Raw genomic sequence first — 18766 nt, 5'->3', positions numbered from 1 at the left:
AACATTATCATTTTGTTAATAACTGTACACTTTTTATTTCTGACTGCATTCTGTTTTAATCAAGGTTCCCACAGCTTCTCACTCACAGTGAAACTGTATTTAAATAGGGCCTTCGGGGTGTGTTCAAGTTACAGATTAATTAACTCAATCTGGACAGAGTTTTGAAGGTACCGTAATTCTTTAATCTCTAATTTTATCTCTAGAGGTAGCCAAAGTTTCTCTAGACATTAGCAACTAAATAATCACACAGTTTTAGACTGATTATGATGGAAACATATAAAATAAAGCAGGCTTGTCAGAAGTCAAAATAAAAAGACCAGTGGTAAGTGCAATGAGATGACATATTACTAGTTTACAAGTGCAGCTCCACCACTTCTCAGCTGAGGAACACTGGGGACATGAAGGAACAGCTCATGTCTCAGGCTCCTTGTCTGCAAAATGGGGGTAGGAACACCTGACTTGGAGGGTTGTTATGAGGATTAAACGAGATTACTCATGTACAGTGCTCAGCATGGTGTCTGGCAGGCAGTAGGCACTGAATAAGTGAGATGTTATCACTATTATTATTATTAGCTTTATGAGGTGCTTTATGGCATGGCAGACTTCTCTAGAAATAAGAGGCAAAGAGAAAAGGTCAAGGGAAAAAAAGTAGCTTGTGTGTGTTCCGACCCTATAGCAAATGGTCTTTGATCACACTCTTTCCTGCCTTTCCGGAGGGAACCATGTACCCACCATGCACCCTGTTGTTGAGGCTATTACATTTTTTGTCCAGCTTCAAACATATCCTAGGCTTTCCAGGTTTCCTGTGGCTTTTGGTACCCCTTCCTGGAAGCCCATCCCTGACATAAATAACTCACCTCGTCTTTAGCTTTAGCTCAGATGCTCTCTTCTCCATGAAGCATTCCCTGACTCCGTGAGGTCTGTCCCTATTGTGTTTTCATTGCATTTTACTTATACTTTTCACATTTTACCTTGAGCTAATAATCATCTGTACCTTATGTCATCTACTGCATTGTAAACTGCTTGACAATAGGGACCATGTCTTGTGTGTCTCTCACAAACTCCATCTCTGTGATTTGTCAGCATTTAATAAATGCTTGCTCATTTGTCTTCTGCATCTCATTCATATGGGCCATTTATTTCCATGATGATCTTTCTTCCTTGGAAACTTGTTATATTCTTTTTACTTTGTTCCTGGTTCCCCAGCAACTATATGCAAATATTTCACTTCGTGTACAACATTATGCTAGATGCTATGGAATAGATCAACTCTACCGCAAGAAGCTTTATAGTCCCCTTGGGATTCGAAGGTAAACACATATAATAAACCCGATTAAATAGCAAACAATGAGAAAAGATTCCATGACAGTAGCTCCATAAGGGCCAAGAAGGCAACTTAAGTGCATGACATGGGCTAGATTGTTATATAGAGAAATATGTTCTTGCCAATTCTTTTTCCAACAAAAGGCTCCTTTGGGCTATTTTTACACTTGACGGTTAGGACAGAGACATGGTTATAAGAAATATTTCACTTTTCTTTTCCTCTACCATAAGACAAACAATAACAAAAAGGTGAAGGTAAATAGCAATTGCTTCTTAGCCTCAGTGGCAGGGTGACAAGAAGGAGTGGCAAGGATGGTGGCAAACTTCAGGTCACAGCCTTTTCTAACGCAGGCAGCCACTACTCAGCCCTAGCTGATCCCTGAGGGTAGAGAAAGCCTGGTGCAGCCTAATGTTCCTTTTTTGTAAAAAAATAAGATGCAGAAAAACCTGTATTTTTATGTAAAATCTACATAGTTTAAAGAGTTGATTATTGTCATAAAGATTTTAAAATGCTGTTTTAGGCAAATACTGAAGGTGGTATCTATTAAAGGCTTCCAGGTTACAACCTCCACAAGTGTTTTGGAAAAAAGAGAAAGACAACACAGATGTAGGTTGGAACGCACTGGCGGAGAAGATGGTCGCTGGGATGCACCTGTAACTTATCTCTGCCTTCGCCTTTCTCTGTTGTCTGTGCTGACCTCTAGCCTCAGCTCAGTACAGTGATCCAGCTTTTGAATCTGTAAGTGTATCCCATCAAGCCCTACCATGCTAGAGGCTCCCCAATCTTCAGTTCTGCTTTTATTTTCTCTCTGTCTGTCTCTCTCTCTGTTGATATACCAATCTCAACAAAAGGACACTTCTACCTTATACCCCCAGACTTGGCCTAATTATTCTCACCTACTGCTTATCCCTTCTGAGCTCTTTGAGGCCACCAGTGAAGGTGTCATCTGGCCAATTAGTCTGACAAAGTGGAGCCAATTTTAATTCTTTTCTGGATCTGTCTCCTCCCACTCTAACCACATGACTACATCACACTGATGATTTCTTTGGAACGGCCACCTATTGAGGGTCATGAAACCTAAATAACCTTCCTCAAAGACTGTTTCGACTTTATTATTAATACTTTCTTTGCTTCACTCAAACAAGTTCTTGCCATCCCCTGCATGCAACACAGTCCTACTTCTGTGCTTTTCGTTGATTCAAAAAATCTCTTGCATGTCTTTTCCCAGTTTCCACTCCTTTTCTTCATCCCCTTTAAAACTCATGCCAAACCAAGCCCAATTTGCTCTTCCTTCTGTCATGATTTGTACCAAGTAATCTGTTACATTGCAAGGTTGTCTTGTTTTTTTTTTTTTTTATTTTAGGTAAAGGAAATGGAAAAAGCTCCATGAAAACAGTTACCATAAAAGATCTCAAATAAATCTATTTTTTGTTTATCACAGACTTCATGAAATTTGGGATTCATAACAGTTACTGAGAACTTTTTATGGACCAAGCAAGCACCATGCTAAACACTTTACATTTATCATCCCATTGAATCTTCACAAGCTGACAGATAGGCACTATTCCTAGTCCTGATTTATAGATGGGAAAGTTGAGGCTTAGAAAGGTTAAGATTTAGCCCGGGTCACAGAGCTGGTAAGTAGCATAGCACAGTCTCAAAGCCCAGGCTGCTGGTATTAGCCAAAGATATTAATCTCTACTCTAACTGCTTCTGGAGTTAGAGAGACCTGCCTGAACTGAACGAAGTCTACTGCTAACAAAGCTGATGTTAAGGTGATGAATGACTAATAAAAGGTCCATTAATGTAAGGTTAAAATAAAGGAAGCCCATAACTGCTTCACGTCTTTTTGCAAATAGATACAACACAACTCATAATTAAACAAAACAGCTCAACATAAACAGCTCTGGCTCCAGAACAGTCTGTGTCACATGGATCCCCTCATTCAATGTTAAGGGCAGAAGAAGCGATTGTTAAATCTATTTTAACTTTCCAAAGGAAGTTATACAAAATACATTTTTAAGAAAGTCAGCTTGTTTTCTGATTTAGTCTTTGCTCTCTTACTATTTATTTCTATTAAAGAGTTTGCCTCTCCCATGATCCTCAGTTCTCCAAGGACCTTATTTGAGCATGTGAGGAGTTGCCCAAATCCTTCTCACTCATGTCGCCATTGCTCACTTCCGCCTTTCATCCCTCCCTAAAGAACTGAACAGGGAGAGGTGCAGGGAGAGGGCTTTACTGCTTTTCTCTTTTTTAATTGTGAGACTGTTTAAAGTTCACTCAGGTTTAGTGTTTGTCCTGGTTAGATGCTAAGTCTCAGAGTTTTTATGGGATTTAGTAGGGAAACTGCATTTCAACTTGAAAGAAGGAAAGAAGGAAGGAAGGAAGGGAGGGCGGGAGGAAGGATGGAGAGGGAAAGAAAGAAACAGAGGGAGAGAGGGGAGGTAGTGAGGGAGGAAGAGAGAAAAAGAGACAGAAAGAAAAGAAAAAAAGAAAGAAAGCCAGTCAGCCAAAAGATTGAGGGCTGGATAGTTTCCCAAGCTCTCCCTAGAACAGAAAGTCAAAAATAATACCTGCTTTGGTCCTGGAGTCTACTATACTTAGCTTTAAAAATCCCAAGAAGGAACCTGGGAAATCATTCATTCAAACTTTTGGCCACCACATGCTTTGTTTAAAAAACATCTGAGGTGGAAACATAAAGTGTAAAACAGATTAAAGTGGAGCCCCTCCGATGGCGAGAGTGGTGCGTTTGGAGCCAGGCCCAGTTCCCCCCTCCCGGCCCTCTGGCTCCTGGGAGAGCCTATGAAGGGGATCTGAGGAGCAGTCACTGCTTTGAAACTTGTTTTGGCCACAACTCACTGTAAAAAAAAATGCATTTTATGAAGTGACTCAATATAAGTACACATGCATATGCACACACACAAACACACACACACAGCTCAAACAAAAATTTCATAAAACAGTACTTATTCTTACTACATGTGATCATCTCAGACATTTTCCTTTCTCGTTTAGTCTACTCCACTCAGGAAACACTATTTACAGTCCACTAGATTGATATCACTACTCATTAAGGGAGCTGAAAAACACTGTATTCAATGACTTTACCCTCCAAATAATTCCATAGATTAAGAAACACTTGCTTCTGTCTACGTTTCCTCCCTCCCAAAGGAATCAAGGAAGAAAACATGCAGTCAGAAGTGGTGAGTGGAGGCCCTAGAATTTGAATGTAGGGTTGATCCACTTGACCTAAGAAGGGCAAATCCCCTTTGTAGGGAGTTGGGAATGCTGACCTACAGTGATGTCTGGTCTTTCTTCTTATGACAAATCACAGGGCAAGTCAGCCTGGTTTCCATCACATGCACCAGAGAAGCAGGGAAAGCCAGAATTAAGGCAACAAAAAGATGGAGAAGGACAGAGAGATCCTATCTGTGCTTGAGTCCCTACTTCCAGTTTATATTCGAGGTCCAGTTTACTTTTGTTCTTGGATCCATAAAAAATCCTATATCCTTGTAATCTCCCATTTTATAAATGAAAAGAAGGAAAAGATATCACAGCACAGTCGTGATGATGAATTCAACAATAAATTGTCATTAATAAAATCTATTCACACTGCAAAATTATCACCAATCTAAGGAAAAGAAAGTGCCACCCACTCCCACCTTTAAAAGAACAATACAGAAAATAATTCTGGTGGATTTAAAGGAAGTGAAAGAGAATGGAAATTGTGTATTTGCAGAAAGAATTTCCAGTGTCTTCTACTTTTCCACTCGTAGGGTTGTCGACTCACTATGTCAGTCCAATGGCAGCCACAGGATTTAAAAGTTTTATGGAACTTTCTTCACTAACTTAAAAAAATCTATCTCGAAAATCCATCTATTTAAATGTGTGTCCCTTTTCACCTTTCGTTTTAGTAAGAGGCTCTAAGAAATACACCTTTTAAAAAATCCAGCCACAGTAAACCTATAACAAGGCTTCAAACATATACACTTCCACACCAAATAACAAAATACGTTTTTATAAATTTCTTTCTGCAAAAATAAATAAGAGAAAGTAATAAAAAAAGATAAAGCCTTCATACAGAACTGCAGCAATTATATCCCCACAGCTACACTATAACCTAAAACTTTGCAAAGGCTTTGATTATTGAACCATGGCTGAAGTGAATAATTTGCTTTTCACTAAGAAAACAAGCACATTCATTCTCACCACAATGGAGAGAGGCAGTTTTAATTAAACCTTATCAAAAGATGAATAAAGAATAAACTCAATACCCATTCCCCAGAACTCTATTTTCATCTGTTTAGTTTAAGCTTGCCATGTTCATGCAATAATTATCCACTGTCCAAGGAATGCTGGAGTTGTGTTAATGTTGATAAAGATTTAATTAGCTCAATTATCTGGAGAGTATTGAAGTGAGGCTCAGCACACTACGAATTTCTTCAGGCTTTGTACATACCTCTCATCAAAATACATGAAACTGAAATCTAAGTGAACAAAAGACTATTACTCTACAATTCTACTATTGAAACAGTTCCATACTTCATAATTTTATTACTCCAATTAAAAAAAAAACACATAAATCTTTTGAAGTACAACTCATAAGTGAAAGCGTATCTTTGTATGAGCATGTGTGTGTGCACACAGTGCATAGACTTAACTTCCTGAATCTGTAAGTATGTTCTTAGAAAGTTAAATTTGCCTTTTAGATAAATATTCACATCCAAAGTACAGATGTTTTAAAGAATTTTATTTTTTTCTATGTTGCCTACATATACTATCTTTTCTCCGGAAAGCAAGGCATTTAAACAGCATTTAAAACACAGTAACACAGACAACTGTTTCAATCTGTCAGACACCGAGGACAGACAGTAGGGTTCATTTCAGAAAACAGATTGGCCCCCAGCGGCCTGACCTTCCTGGTGGGAAAGAGAACACAGCGCTGTGCTTGACAAGCTCAGCAACAAAGAGGTATATTCAGGTCCCCCCAATTCAGACACGCTTCTCACAGGGAAAAATGCAAAGCAGGAGAAAGAAATGCACCACTTCCAGCAAAGCAGAGTTTACTTAGATCAGAGACAAGCATCTCAACCATAACAAAAAATAACGTATTTAGGAAAGCAGCAAGCACTATTTTATCCACTTATTTATAATTTCAGAAAGCTCTTATCTGGCCATTGCCAACGTCTTAGCTTCTAACCTCACCCATGATCCATACCCACTAGCATTATAACATCAATGGAAGCCCCAAAATATGATTATCCTGATAAAAGGTTTCCTAATTACTCTGTCAATGAAGAGGGCATAACTTTTCTCTCAGAAGCTGGCTCACGTGAATTTCAAAGTAAGCTTCCTCTTTCTTTTTACATGTTACAAGTTTTGCCTTTATTTTGAAACCCAGATGGACATTTTGTTGTCTTTTAGACCCTTAGACAAATGAATTTTTCATTACTTATTTTTATTTTACATTTATATAGGATCTTTTAAGAAAATTTCAAAATGAGACAAAACTCTAGCAAAAAGATAAAAAAATTAAAAACAACTGATAAAGCAATATCCTTAATTAAAAAAAAACTAAAGCTAAATTGGTTGCTAAATATAAATATACATATTTTCCCAATCTCCAATGTCAAATTTTATTGTATATCTTACTTGACCAGTTACAAGGAATGTTCACTTTGTATGTTTTGAATTATATATATATAATTCAATATATATAAAATGTGTAATATATAAATATATAACATGTATATAATGTGTTAAGAGACCGCATTTTTTGAAGCACTAAGCTTCATGTGAAAGATTATAAATTTGAAAGGCACTTAGAACTGCCCATATTACCCTTATAACAAGTATATGGCTCTTTGTTTTAAACTCAGAGTCTGTGATTTTAGTACATACTTTGCTGAACTATAGGGATTATGCGCATTTAGGCCCAAAGCAACTAGTGAAGTTGAAACAAGTTCTGATTTCTGACCATAAACATCAGGATGATTACACACACATTGTAAATGTGTAGATTATTAGAAAAATTTGTGGTGAAGAGTAGACCATCACATACTACATAGGACATCATATTTTAGAAAAGAAGTCACAGTTTTGAAAATTAGGCACAGACCAAAATCAGAAGCTCATGTTATCAGACAAAAGGTAAGGCTGGCTGGGTGGGTGAGAAAACTTGAACTGCTTAGCGGTCCAAATAATTTGCTTCAACTTTAGACATAAACATTTCAATCTCAGAACATTCTGTAAGGAAGTGGGGCAAAAACGACCTATGCCAATCAAAAATTGTCTTTTATCTGCCCCATTTTTCTGAGCCATCTTTTCTGCCAAGTATATTAAGGCCACCTTTGAACTGGCGAAGAAAGACACAAGTGTAGGTTGGTTTTACCTGGTTTTCTAGCCTGCAAACACTTTGATGGGACGACTCACTCAGACTGGCTCTAAAAGACATCCTTGGAACTTCAGAGTATTTTGTGTAAGAACAAAGGGTTCCTGGGTTCAGTTTGCAACACAAGTCATTTTTACCACACAAATTCCCTTCTTTTGTGCTGGCAGAGGGGGATACTTTGAGCCCTCTGGGTTTAGAAGATCTTCAAACAGACAATAGTGTGCAAACAACCCTCAAGAACATAACTTTACTAGGACAACCTCAAGGCTGAGGCCAGGGCTTTGAGAAAGGCCCCTTCAGCTGATTTCCTTCTGCTCTTCACCCTGAACAAAGCCTGACTGACAATACTGAAATCTCCTTCTTTCTTTGGATTAAACCCCCTTTGCAGGAAAAGTATGCAAATGCTATACGTGGCTCCCTTGTTTGAAGCTACTCTTACCCAGCTATCTTTTCTCTGTCTGGCTTACCCAGCAGACCAGCTACTGCCTGACACTGAGACCAGCCTTCCAATTCAATATCTTTCACAGCTCTGACAGTCAGATCCCTGGGCCTGCCACTGCCTCTAAAAGAGGCTCATTTAGTGGTAATTAACTATTCCCTGCATATTTCCTAAGGTATGGTAATTGTGCAAAAAGCCAACAAGTGAAGCATTCATTCTAGTTCTCATTCAAATCTTTTTTTCCCCTCAGCAGTCTTCCTCTCTCTGCCTTCTTTTCGCCCCTCCCCCCACAGCCCCCAATTTTCTTTTTTTGCTCCTCCTTGGTAACATTTCAAGTAAAGAAATGGAATGAAGGTGGAAATTGGAAACTATAGGAAAATAGACAATTCAAAAGGCAGAGCTTATTGAATGATAAAGTACCATGTGCAAAGTCACAAAGAAAATGAAAGAGAATTAAAAATAAAACAAATTGGGTTTTCTGACAGAAATATATGTATACAAATATATAAATACATCCATATGCATATTTGAATATTATTTATGTAAAATGGTCAATGAATAAGCTGCTTTTGGGTCCCAAGATATGCTTGTATTTATATACCATGTAAAAAAATTCTACAAATTCATTTTCTTAACATATATTTTCTTCTCAAAATTTATTTTCACCCTGCATTACAAACGAAAGGTACAACAAAAGATAACGGTTTTGTCTCACCGGTCTCTCTTCTTATCCTTAAGGGGCAGATAAGAAAGAAATAAGATCAAGATCTTTATTTCTGACCTCTTACAAATGGTTTCAGGTCCTGGCAAGTGGGCAGTGGACCACTGAGGATCGTATTATGTTCTCACAGGCAGACCAACACTCCCATGATCAGGAGATACTGGGGGATGAGGTGCGGTGGTAAGAAAAAACTATTTACCTTGAAGACTTTGCATGAGCCATGAGCTGTTGAGCTATAGTCAAGTGGATCAAATGAGAAAATGGTCATGGCTTTCTTGCAACATATTTATTCTGTCTATCCACAAAGCAATGTTGTGGTTAGTCTTCGCAAAGTAAAGGACATACTTTTTCTTTAAAAAGACTCAAAAAACAGCCGTTTGAAAAATTCATTGAGATACAGCAGGTGAAGAATCTGGAGTCCCAAATTCTTATGCTGATATGACTACTTTAGCTCTTCTCTTTGCATTTGGCTAAATTACGTTTCCATGCTATCTCTTAATCATCTGGATACTGCTATGTGTAGCGTTAATTGATCAGCATTTCTTAGGGGTAATAGAAAATACTTTAAATGTTAACTTATGAAATGCCCTGTGGTTGTAAAATGAGTTTAGCTGGCATGGTATCTGACTCTTCATCATACAGCTACAGAGGAAAGTCCGGTAATGAGATAGCATCAAAGAATGTGGACCCATCCAAGGGGATTTTGAGGTTGGAATATAGTGAGAACCTACATGGCTATAAAATTGTAAATTAACTAACTTTCTTAATTATACAATAAAATTTGTAAAACCATCTTCTCTGCTAAACTAAGGACATAGCAGTTTAGTATGTTTCCTTTTAGTAATTTTTCCTACATATATATTTTACATATGCAAGCAAAATTTTCTATTTTTTCACATTGTTACATGTATTTCTCCACGTTACTTGCCTTAATAACCGCAATTTTCAAGACTGCATCATATTCCACCCAGTTTGGTATACTTTATGTAATGATTTCTTTTAAAATTATCTAAGTAGTTTATTCTAGTCTTTATAATTTATATTTAATCTGTATTATGGTAGTTGTTTAAACAGTTTTTCCTTGTCATTAATACCATAATCATCACTAAAAAGTTTTCATCATCACAAAAAAGTTATTGAGTTACCAAAACATCAGATGATGTTTTGTTATGTTTTACCAACATAAGATGATTTACAATTTTGGTTAGACTTACTTTAAGACCATCAAATACTTTACAGTTTATTTGGATTTAGGCAAAGCTGGGCACAAAAACTAGAGTTAACTCTTATAGGGACTTATCATCAGTATGAATTTATTCACGAAAACACTTTTGCACACCAACTGAGTGCCGAGTATACTACAAATAAGACCATGAAGATACCGAATTCTTAAACATTTTCTTCAATTCCTTTAAATTTTTATCCCTAGAAAATTATCTTACTTTTTAGTTTTTTTGCATTTCTTCTAAATGGTGTCAATGTATCTTAACATATGAAATTCCATATACTCACAAAAGTTAAATTAAGGAGGTTATTATTCATTTGACAAAAAGATATATGAACAAAGAAGGCAAATTCTTTCAACTAAAATAAAGAATCTATGCATAACTTTTCAAGAAACATATTGTATACATGTTAATAATTGTATAATAAAGAAATCATACACATAATAGAGCCACAAAATGTCAGGGCGGGAGGATGAATAGGTTTTCAACCTCAGAAGAGTAAGTGGTGGTATCACTTCTAGCGTTATGTTATTATAGATATAAATATGAATGGAATCTTATTTATTTTCTTTACTTATTGTCAAGGCATCTACCATAATAAATTCAAAGAAAAAAATACCACCCTTCTTTCAGAATTCTTAAATGATTCCTAAAGGCTCTCCCAGCTTTAAGATGTTTTGATTCTCCTGTGTCCGACCAGGAAGTCATATGTATTTCCCCACAAGCAATCAAATTAAAATCCAAACTCTTTAGCATGTCATTCAAGACCCTCCATAATTGGGCTTCCAATGGCTTTTTCTGTCCACTCTTCTCACTCCTCATTCCCCTGCCATTTAGTTCTAACGGACCATTTCCTAAAGATGCTGTACCCTGTGGCATGGCTTTGCTCTTGGTGTTTGCTCACTCTGTTTGAAAACATCCTTCTCCTCCTTAATGCCCATGCAAAACCCAACTCCTTCTTTTGGTCAAAATCTCCTCCTTTGGGAAAACTTCTCCAAGCCTGTCTGGCAAAATTAATTTTTCCTTCATTTGTCCTCCTGAGTGGCTTATGCAAACATCAACTGTAGCCTTTATCACCCTGAAATTTAAATGGTTGTATTCATGCCCCTAAATTGTGAATGTCGTACAGCTATTATAGAAACTGTCTTCTTCATTACTGCCTAGTACAGCACCAACATAGTAGTTGCTCAAAAAATATTTGCTGAAAGGACAGGGGTTTAGTGTACGGTGAGTCAGTTGGATATTCACTAAGTCAGTCAATATTTTAAAAATATATAATGGGTATAAATGACATGCCATGCTAGGAAATGGGGATAAAATAGTGAAACGAAGATAAAATAGTGAACAAAGCCCGGGTATGATGGCTCACACCTGTAATTCTAGCACTTTGGGAGGCTGAGGCAGGAGAATCGCTTGAGCTCAGGAGTTCAAGACCAGCTGGAGCAAGAGTAAGACCCTGTCTCTACAAAAATAGAAAAAGTAGCTGACTGTGGTGGTGTGTGCCTGAAGTCCCAGCTATTTGAGGGGCTGAGGCAGGAGGATCGCTTGAGCCCAGGAGTTTGAGGTTGCTGTGAGCTAGGATGACGCATTGTACTCTGGCCTGCACGACAGAGTGAGACTATCTCAAAAACAAATAAACAACAAAAAATAGTAAACAACTTCCTGTATTCTGAGATTTAGATTCCAGTGGGGAAGAAACACACATGAACAGGTGACTTCAATACAGAAAAGCTAAAATTTGCTTTGCTCCTAAACTTGTAAAATAGCCATATTTTATTCATGTTCCAAAAATACATTTCACACTCTGTCAGATACCTTGCTAAATTCTATCTCTGATCCTGAGTCAAAGGCTGGAACTTCTCAGAGCTTTTAACTCAGACACTCCCCTCTTTGTTGATAACTCCACCCCCATTTCCAGCCATTTCCAGTTAGAAAGTCAGAGCCTTGAGAGGAATTTCTTTCTCTCTTACGATTCTGACATCAGGCAGCCCTGTCCTCAGTTCAGTAACTAACTCAAGTTCCTTCCATTTGATTGAGAACCTGTCCTAGACCTCCTGCTTCTCTGACTTTACTTCCTAGGTATCACATTGGCTTTAAAACCTTATCTGCTGTAACCTAGTGATCAAGGTCAGTATCACCCAGGGATAAGTGATGTGGATATCATGTGCTTCCTGACATGATGTGATGAGAGGGCAGCTTATCTTAGTGGCATTCTTCCCCCAAACCCTCAGTCTAATCAGGAGAAAACATCGCAAGGGGCAGTCTACAAAATACCTGAACAGTACTCTTCAAAAGCATGGTGGTCATAAAAAACAAGGTTAATATTAGGAGAAGTATATAGCTCTCTGTACAACTCTTCCATAAATCTAAAAGTACTTCAAAATACAGAATCAAAAAACAATCAACCTCAGTCTGACAGCTGAGTAGTTATTTCGAATTCTCAATCCCAAAATGTAGCTATATTTCCATGAACTGCCTCATATCTGGGCAGGGAATGAAGTGAATGCCTTCTTCTGACACGAAGTTGCATTTATGCTGTGTGTAACCAAGGCTCTAGTGAAACCCTCTCTGAGTCCTGTGAATAAGCTATGTAAAGTGGCCTGATGATTTAGTATCATGTGTCCAGAAGCTCTCCATGCAAGGTCAAACTTAGTACATGTAGAAAAGGTTAAGTCACAGCCCCCCGCAAACCAAAATACAGCAAAAGTATTTTAAGAATTGGTCTACTAATCATCAAGGTACGTAGTAAATGACATTCTACTGTAATTTTTAGATGATACCTGTATGAACACAAGAATAGGGATTTTATCTGTTGTACCCCAGAAAAATTGAGCTATTAAATTGGTAGAACTGAAATAATTTTATCTAGCAAAAAAAAATTTTGTGCTGAATAGTAATTTCTTCAAGAGGGAAAATGTTACCAACATAATTAGTATATTAGAGTCAAGACATAACATTACTAAATATAGAGCAGTGGTTCTCACACTGTTTGGTCCTAGGAACCCTTTATACTCTTGAAAATTGTAAAGGACTCCCAAAGAGCTTTTGCTTACATGAATTATAGCTATTAATATTTACCATATTTGAAATTAAAATTCTTAATTTAAAATATTTATTTATTAAAAAGCTCATTATGTGTTAACATAAGAGCATTAATTTAATAAAATAAACCCTGTATTTTCCAAACAGAATTAGTAAGAGGGGTGACGCTGCTTTATAATTATGCATATCTTTTTTAAGTCTGGCTGAATAGAAGAGAGCTGGATTCTCACATCTGTTTCTGGATTCACTGTTATGATACGTTGTTTTTATTGAAGCAAATGACAAAAATATGGCCCTATCACAGATAAATAGTGGAAAAGAAAGAAGTATTTTAATACTTTAGTATTTAGTACTTTAATACTTTAATACTTCAGATAACTGTAGATACATATTCTTCTTTTATATTACAACAAAACTCCACAAGTGGTAGTCTCTTAAGGGTTAGTTGCACTGGGAGATCTGAAATTGTATTGATAAGCTCTTTGTACTCTGCTACCTTAAAATCTCTTGGTTTATCTTATGAATATTTTATCCATGCATGATTTTTCTAACATCATGAATAGATCATTTGGAAAATATTGATCAAAGGAGTTACATGGATTTTTCAAATGTTGACACATTTCACTATGCAGTATCAAAAAATCACATTTGCTTATATCACCACCAATCTCATTAGAAAAGTCTTTTTGCAAACTGTCCATCTCACAGTGGCAAGTAAAAGTTATCCATAGTTTCCCCAAATTCTAATTTTCTCTATTGAACACTCTAATTTTATCATCAGCAGCAAACACTATAGGTTGTTTTCCTTGGGTGACACTGACTTTTGGTTCATTTTTGAGAAAATGTCTGCCAAATACTCAAGTTTGAATAATCACAGTTTTTCTGTCATTCTTTCAAGTAAAAACCATGTTCCAGGAAAAAAGCAACTTGTTCAGCTTGCAACTCAAGCAACCGTACAAAAGCTTTTCCTTGAGACAATCATCGTAATTAGGTATACAGTGGAAATGATTTATGCAAACTTTCCATTTAGTCACACAGAATATTAAAAAGACATTTAATCAAAGGCAGAAGTTTAATGAAATTAATAATTTTTATTTTTTGATCAAGACCAATTAGGTGAAACTAGCTTTAAAAAAAAAAAAAAAGATTGCAATTGTGCGGTTGTGAAGAATATAGCTCCCAGGAATACAGTTTGGTGCTGTCTTGATTCACGCTAAGGAGCCAGCAGTTTTGCTTACCACTGCTTCTGCACCACTAGTGCAAATGTCAATACAGTGAAAAAGGCAGAGAACATCTAAGCATTATTATGAAAATAGTTTTGACCCCATGAAGCCTCTGGGGATCCCCAGGGTATATAAATCACACTCTGAGATCTGCTGATATAAAGGACGATTATAAAAATGCCATTTCTTTTCTTTAGAACTTAGACCTTCTCTGAGGAGAACCCACAAACCTGAAGGTGAGACATAAACACATGGTCACTCAATCCATAAAGTTGTGGAAAGGGTCAAAAAAAAGTATGATAAATAAAGAATGTCGATATGTGCCAGAGATTATTTTAGTTAACGGAGAGGAGGTGAATTGAGAAGAATGCAAAATAGGGGAGAGTCTATGAAGTGTAGAGCTGACTTTGGGAAGCTGAGTTGAGAGGAGGAGCTGGAGAAAGAGGGAGGTGATGAGACCAGACGTGCACGAACACCACCATTCACTTCCTTCTCTGCATGGTCAGCCACCTTCGACTCACCTGCCTTGAGAGGTGAAGGCTTCTTACCAAAGACTGGGAAATCCACTGGGAAATCATACCCAATTCTTTTATTCAAAAAAATTTTTGACAATGTTTTCCCTCAAGACGGTTTATTAATGTGATAAATTTGTCAGTTATTAACAAATTGAGTATTGTGAAAGAATAAAAATCATAACTTTAGGTGAACCATTTCAATAGTATTCTACAAAAATATTTTTTTCAAGGCCAGCTTCTGGACCACACAATAAAATTCCCAAATGAGGGGATGAGTGGATTCACGGTGGTGTTTAAATTTTTATATTTGACAGAACTAATGCAGTATATCTTGACAGCTATATACAGTAGCTTAATGCTAAGCTTTTTATGCTGAATGCAGAATAGAATGAATTCTGCACCAGTGTTTTGACTAGGCGGTTTTAAGATTCCTATTCACATTAGATAGCAGTCTGAGGCTGCTTGATAAAACAAGCCTTGGCTATTTAGTAACTGCCTCATAAAATGTCTCAATATTTAAGAGAAAAGAGAAACCCAAGGCAAAGACATTTGGAAAATATATGTCTGAACCAGAATCTGGATGCTAAGTAAACATCCTTTAGAGTTCAGCCCAGAAAGACTTGCAGCTGTGGCATTTGTGACTTCAAATAACAAGACGAAGATCTCCATGCAAAAGATAAATGATATCGTAAAAGTTTCTTATCAAAAGAAAATATGTTTTCTAGTGGAATTTATGTAACAAAAGGCTTTACACTAAAGCCCATTTAATACATTGTAAAAATACTGGAAGCTTTAAATTTGGAGCTTAGTATGAGTACATGTTAGGCAGTATTTTCTGTTTTGCCAGTCTGTTCTCTTTTTACAAATTGTAGATTAATTTTCTCTATAAAGGCATCTTTTAAATTTAGATTTGTTTGTAAATAAGGCCACTGTAAATTGTTGACTTTATGGTAGAATATTACATTCTAGATGAACTGACATCTAGATAGTAATGAAATTGGAGAGCTTCTCCTTTAAAAAAAAAGATTAAAATTTTAACATTGTACCAAAATACGATACAGTTATATTTTAAAATATACATATCTATTTTACCATGGATCAGATCCAAATCTCCCAAAGGGCATATGGTCTCCTCTATCAATGAGACTGCATGTGAATCGGGAACCCCAGTTTGATTTGTGCAGCCTCACTTACCACTGAATATAAACACCAGCCCTGTTGTCATTCAGTATGCAACTGAGCTAGTCTTCCACACCAGCAGAGGAAAAAAAAAATCCCTCTTATTTTCTAAAGTTGCCCATCTCTATCTGTTTCTGTCGAATTGCCACAATTGCCCAGATAAAACATTTGAGAGTATGTCAGCTTTAATTAATGTAACATGACCTGATCATTTCCACAGTTCAGAATAAAGAAGTTTGCATTCTTTAAACCCAAAGCTCAACCTGGAGATTATGCTAAGTTGCTTCATTCATAGTCCACACTCCTCTGCTCATGTCAGAAGGACAGCATTTGTCCCCTCTAGTGATAAACAAATTATACATGAAATCAATTCCACTTCACAATCATTTTCCCTATTGGGTATTATCTTTCCTTCCCTGCTCCCTCCAGTTAAGCCCGCATCCTGTAACTTGCTAATGAGCCGAGAGCTTTCTGTTCCAGGTGGCACCCCCTGCCTCGAAGTCATGACATTTCCCATTTCGAATGCTGCTGGCATTTTTCGACAGCTCCTGCTAACTAGCCTTTTTGACCTGCACTAAGAGGAACTCATCTGATCGAATCCTCTAACCTGCCAATCATTCCAGCAAATGATCTTCACAGTCACTCCCAAGGCAGGAATGGAAGGAAAAAAAAAAGTAAAAGCGAGTGAGAGAATGAGGGAGTAGGCACGCGGCTGCCTCTGCAGCTACCTAATGAGAATACTTTAAGTCTCTGAGGCAGCTGAAACACTGAAAAACTGGTGGGAAAATTAGGACACAACTGAATGCCTGGCTCTGTAATTACTGATTTCTTTCCATCCTGAGATCATTTTGAGAGAAACACCTCTGAGATGTGCCAGTTTCTAAAGAACACAAGAATATCCTACCTTACGTAGAGAAAATAGATTTATTTCTCCTGCCACTATCAATATGCAATTCTCATAATCCCATTCTGTCAAACAGCATCCTTTGCAGAATTAATTATGTGCTATAAGCTCGTTAAGTGTGCATTTGTAAACTAGGGATGATTATAATATTTGCCACAGTGAAGAAAGGACCTCTTTTTTCTCAGGCATATTTTAAACGCTGCCACCATTTAGGGATGTTGATTTTTACACATTCACATAAAAACAAACAGGTGTGGTGGAGGTGGGTATTAGGCTCAGGGAGGATTAAATTCTTGACACTGACAAAAATAGGATAATCTGGGCATTCTTAACTAGTGGAGGTAAAATAATTTTTTTCCTTCCAGATTTTTCTTGCCTGTGTGGAATCAGTTTATTTAATTATATTTGAACTTAGTGGGTATTTGGCCCACAGAATAACCCAATTACTTTAGGAAGAATGATCCAGTAGGTGGTTAATTTGGCAATGGAGCATGACTCTAGGTATCTTAACATGGAGTAAACTTGTTGACCAAGAATGATACAATATAATTGTTATCATTATACCACTGTATGTAATAATGTAAAATAAATACTGTACATGATTTAATTGCACATGATAATCACACATCTTTCCCCATTTATAGTAATTAGGCCAATAGCCCCATTTACAGTAATTATTATATGTAATTGAGGGCATTTTACTAATTGCATTGAAAATGATAATCCAGAGCAATTAAAAATCCAAGGGCACTATACATAATGCAAACTGCATTAAAAGAATGGTGATAATTTAAACGGAAAAAATTCACCCCGAGTATGGAAGTGAACAGTACAGTATTTGATTTCATGTTTGGCATACACGGTGATATTTATTATTGAATAAATTTCTACAAATTACTCTAACTTTTGTATTGTTCTTGTCCTAGAGTTCTAGACCTTGTACATTATATCCTTAAGTGGAAAAGTAATCCTTTGACTAATCTATGATGTTATCTTAACAACTCTAGGACTGCTGAAAAATCATTCTTTTTGGCTGTGTGAATGTATTGAAAGAGAGAGAGAGTGTGTGTGTGTCGGATGGCAGAAAAAGCAGCTATCCTAAATTCCAAAAGAGACTCAGTGAATTATTCATTTGCACCACCAATTTGATGCTTTTAAAAGCTTTATTCATAGAAGCATCTCAGAGTATTGCAAACATTTTGTTAATTATACTTGTAATAATTTAGCTAAAATGCTTAACTTTGTTTATTGAAATACATTTGGGTAGTGGTTTTCATTACATTTGCTATCTGCCTAGAATTTTAATGTGTCTAAGGACCTGAAACCCTGGCTTTTGTCCCCAGGCCCCAGTGTCCAGCCCTCCCTGATTCCACTCCCTATCTTGTCCAGATATTTCTCCCATGTGAGAAATATCTCAGGAGGAGTGATGAGCATCCACCGGACAAGTGAAATAGTTTTGAGCTTCTTTTTGCCTTCCTTTCTTGACACTGTCATTTAGACATTGTCCTCTGTGCACTCAAATGTCATCCCAGACCATCAGCCGACTTCAACTCAAACAGTCTCCTTTTATGCTTAGACACTTCTTAGAGTATCAGCAGACCACAAACACTGTCTAGTGGGATTCAGCTGCTATCGTGGTATTAATAATACAATACAGTGCACTTAGGGCATAGACGATTCCCTCCATATCCCAAATTCATAAGAATCAACATTAAACGGAAAGGTAAAATAGGAAAAAATACGAAAAATAAACTGATTCTAACTACTTTCTTTATGTGACTGCTAACTTCCTAATAGTTTAG

The sequence above is a fragment of the Propithecus coquereli genome, unplaced genomic scaffold (assembly GCF_000956105.1).
Source record: "Propithecus coquereli isolate 6110/MARCELLA unplaced genomic scaffold, Pcoq_1.0 Scaffold875, whole genome shotgun sequence".
NCBI lineage: Eukaryota > Metazoa > Chordata > Mammalia > Primates > Indriidae > Propithecus > Propithecus coquereli.
This window is presented reverse-complemented; position numbering follows the sequence as displayed.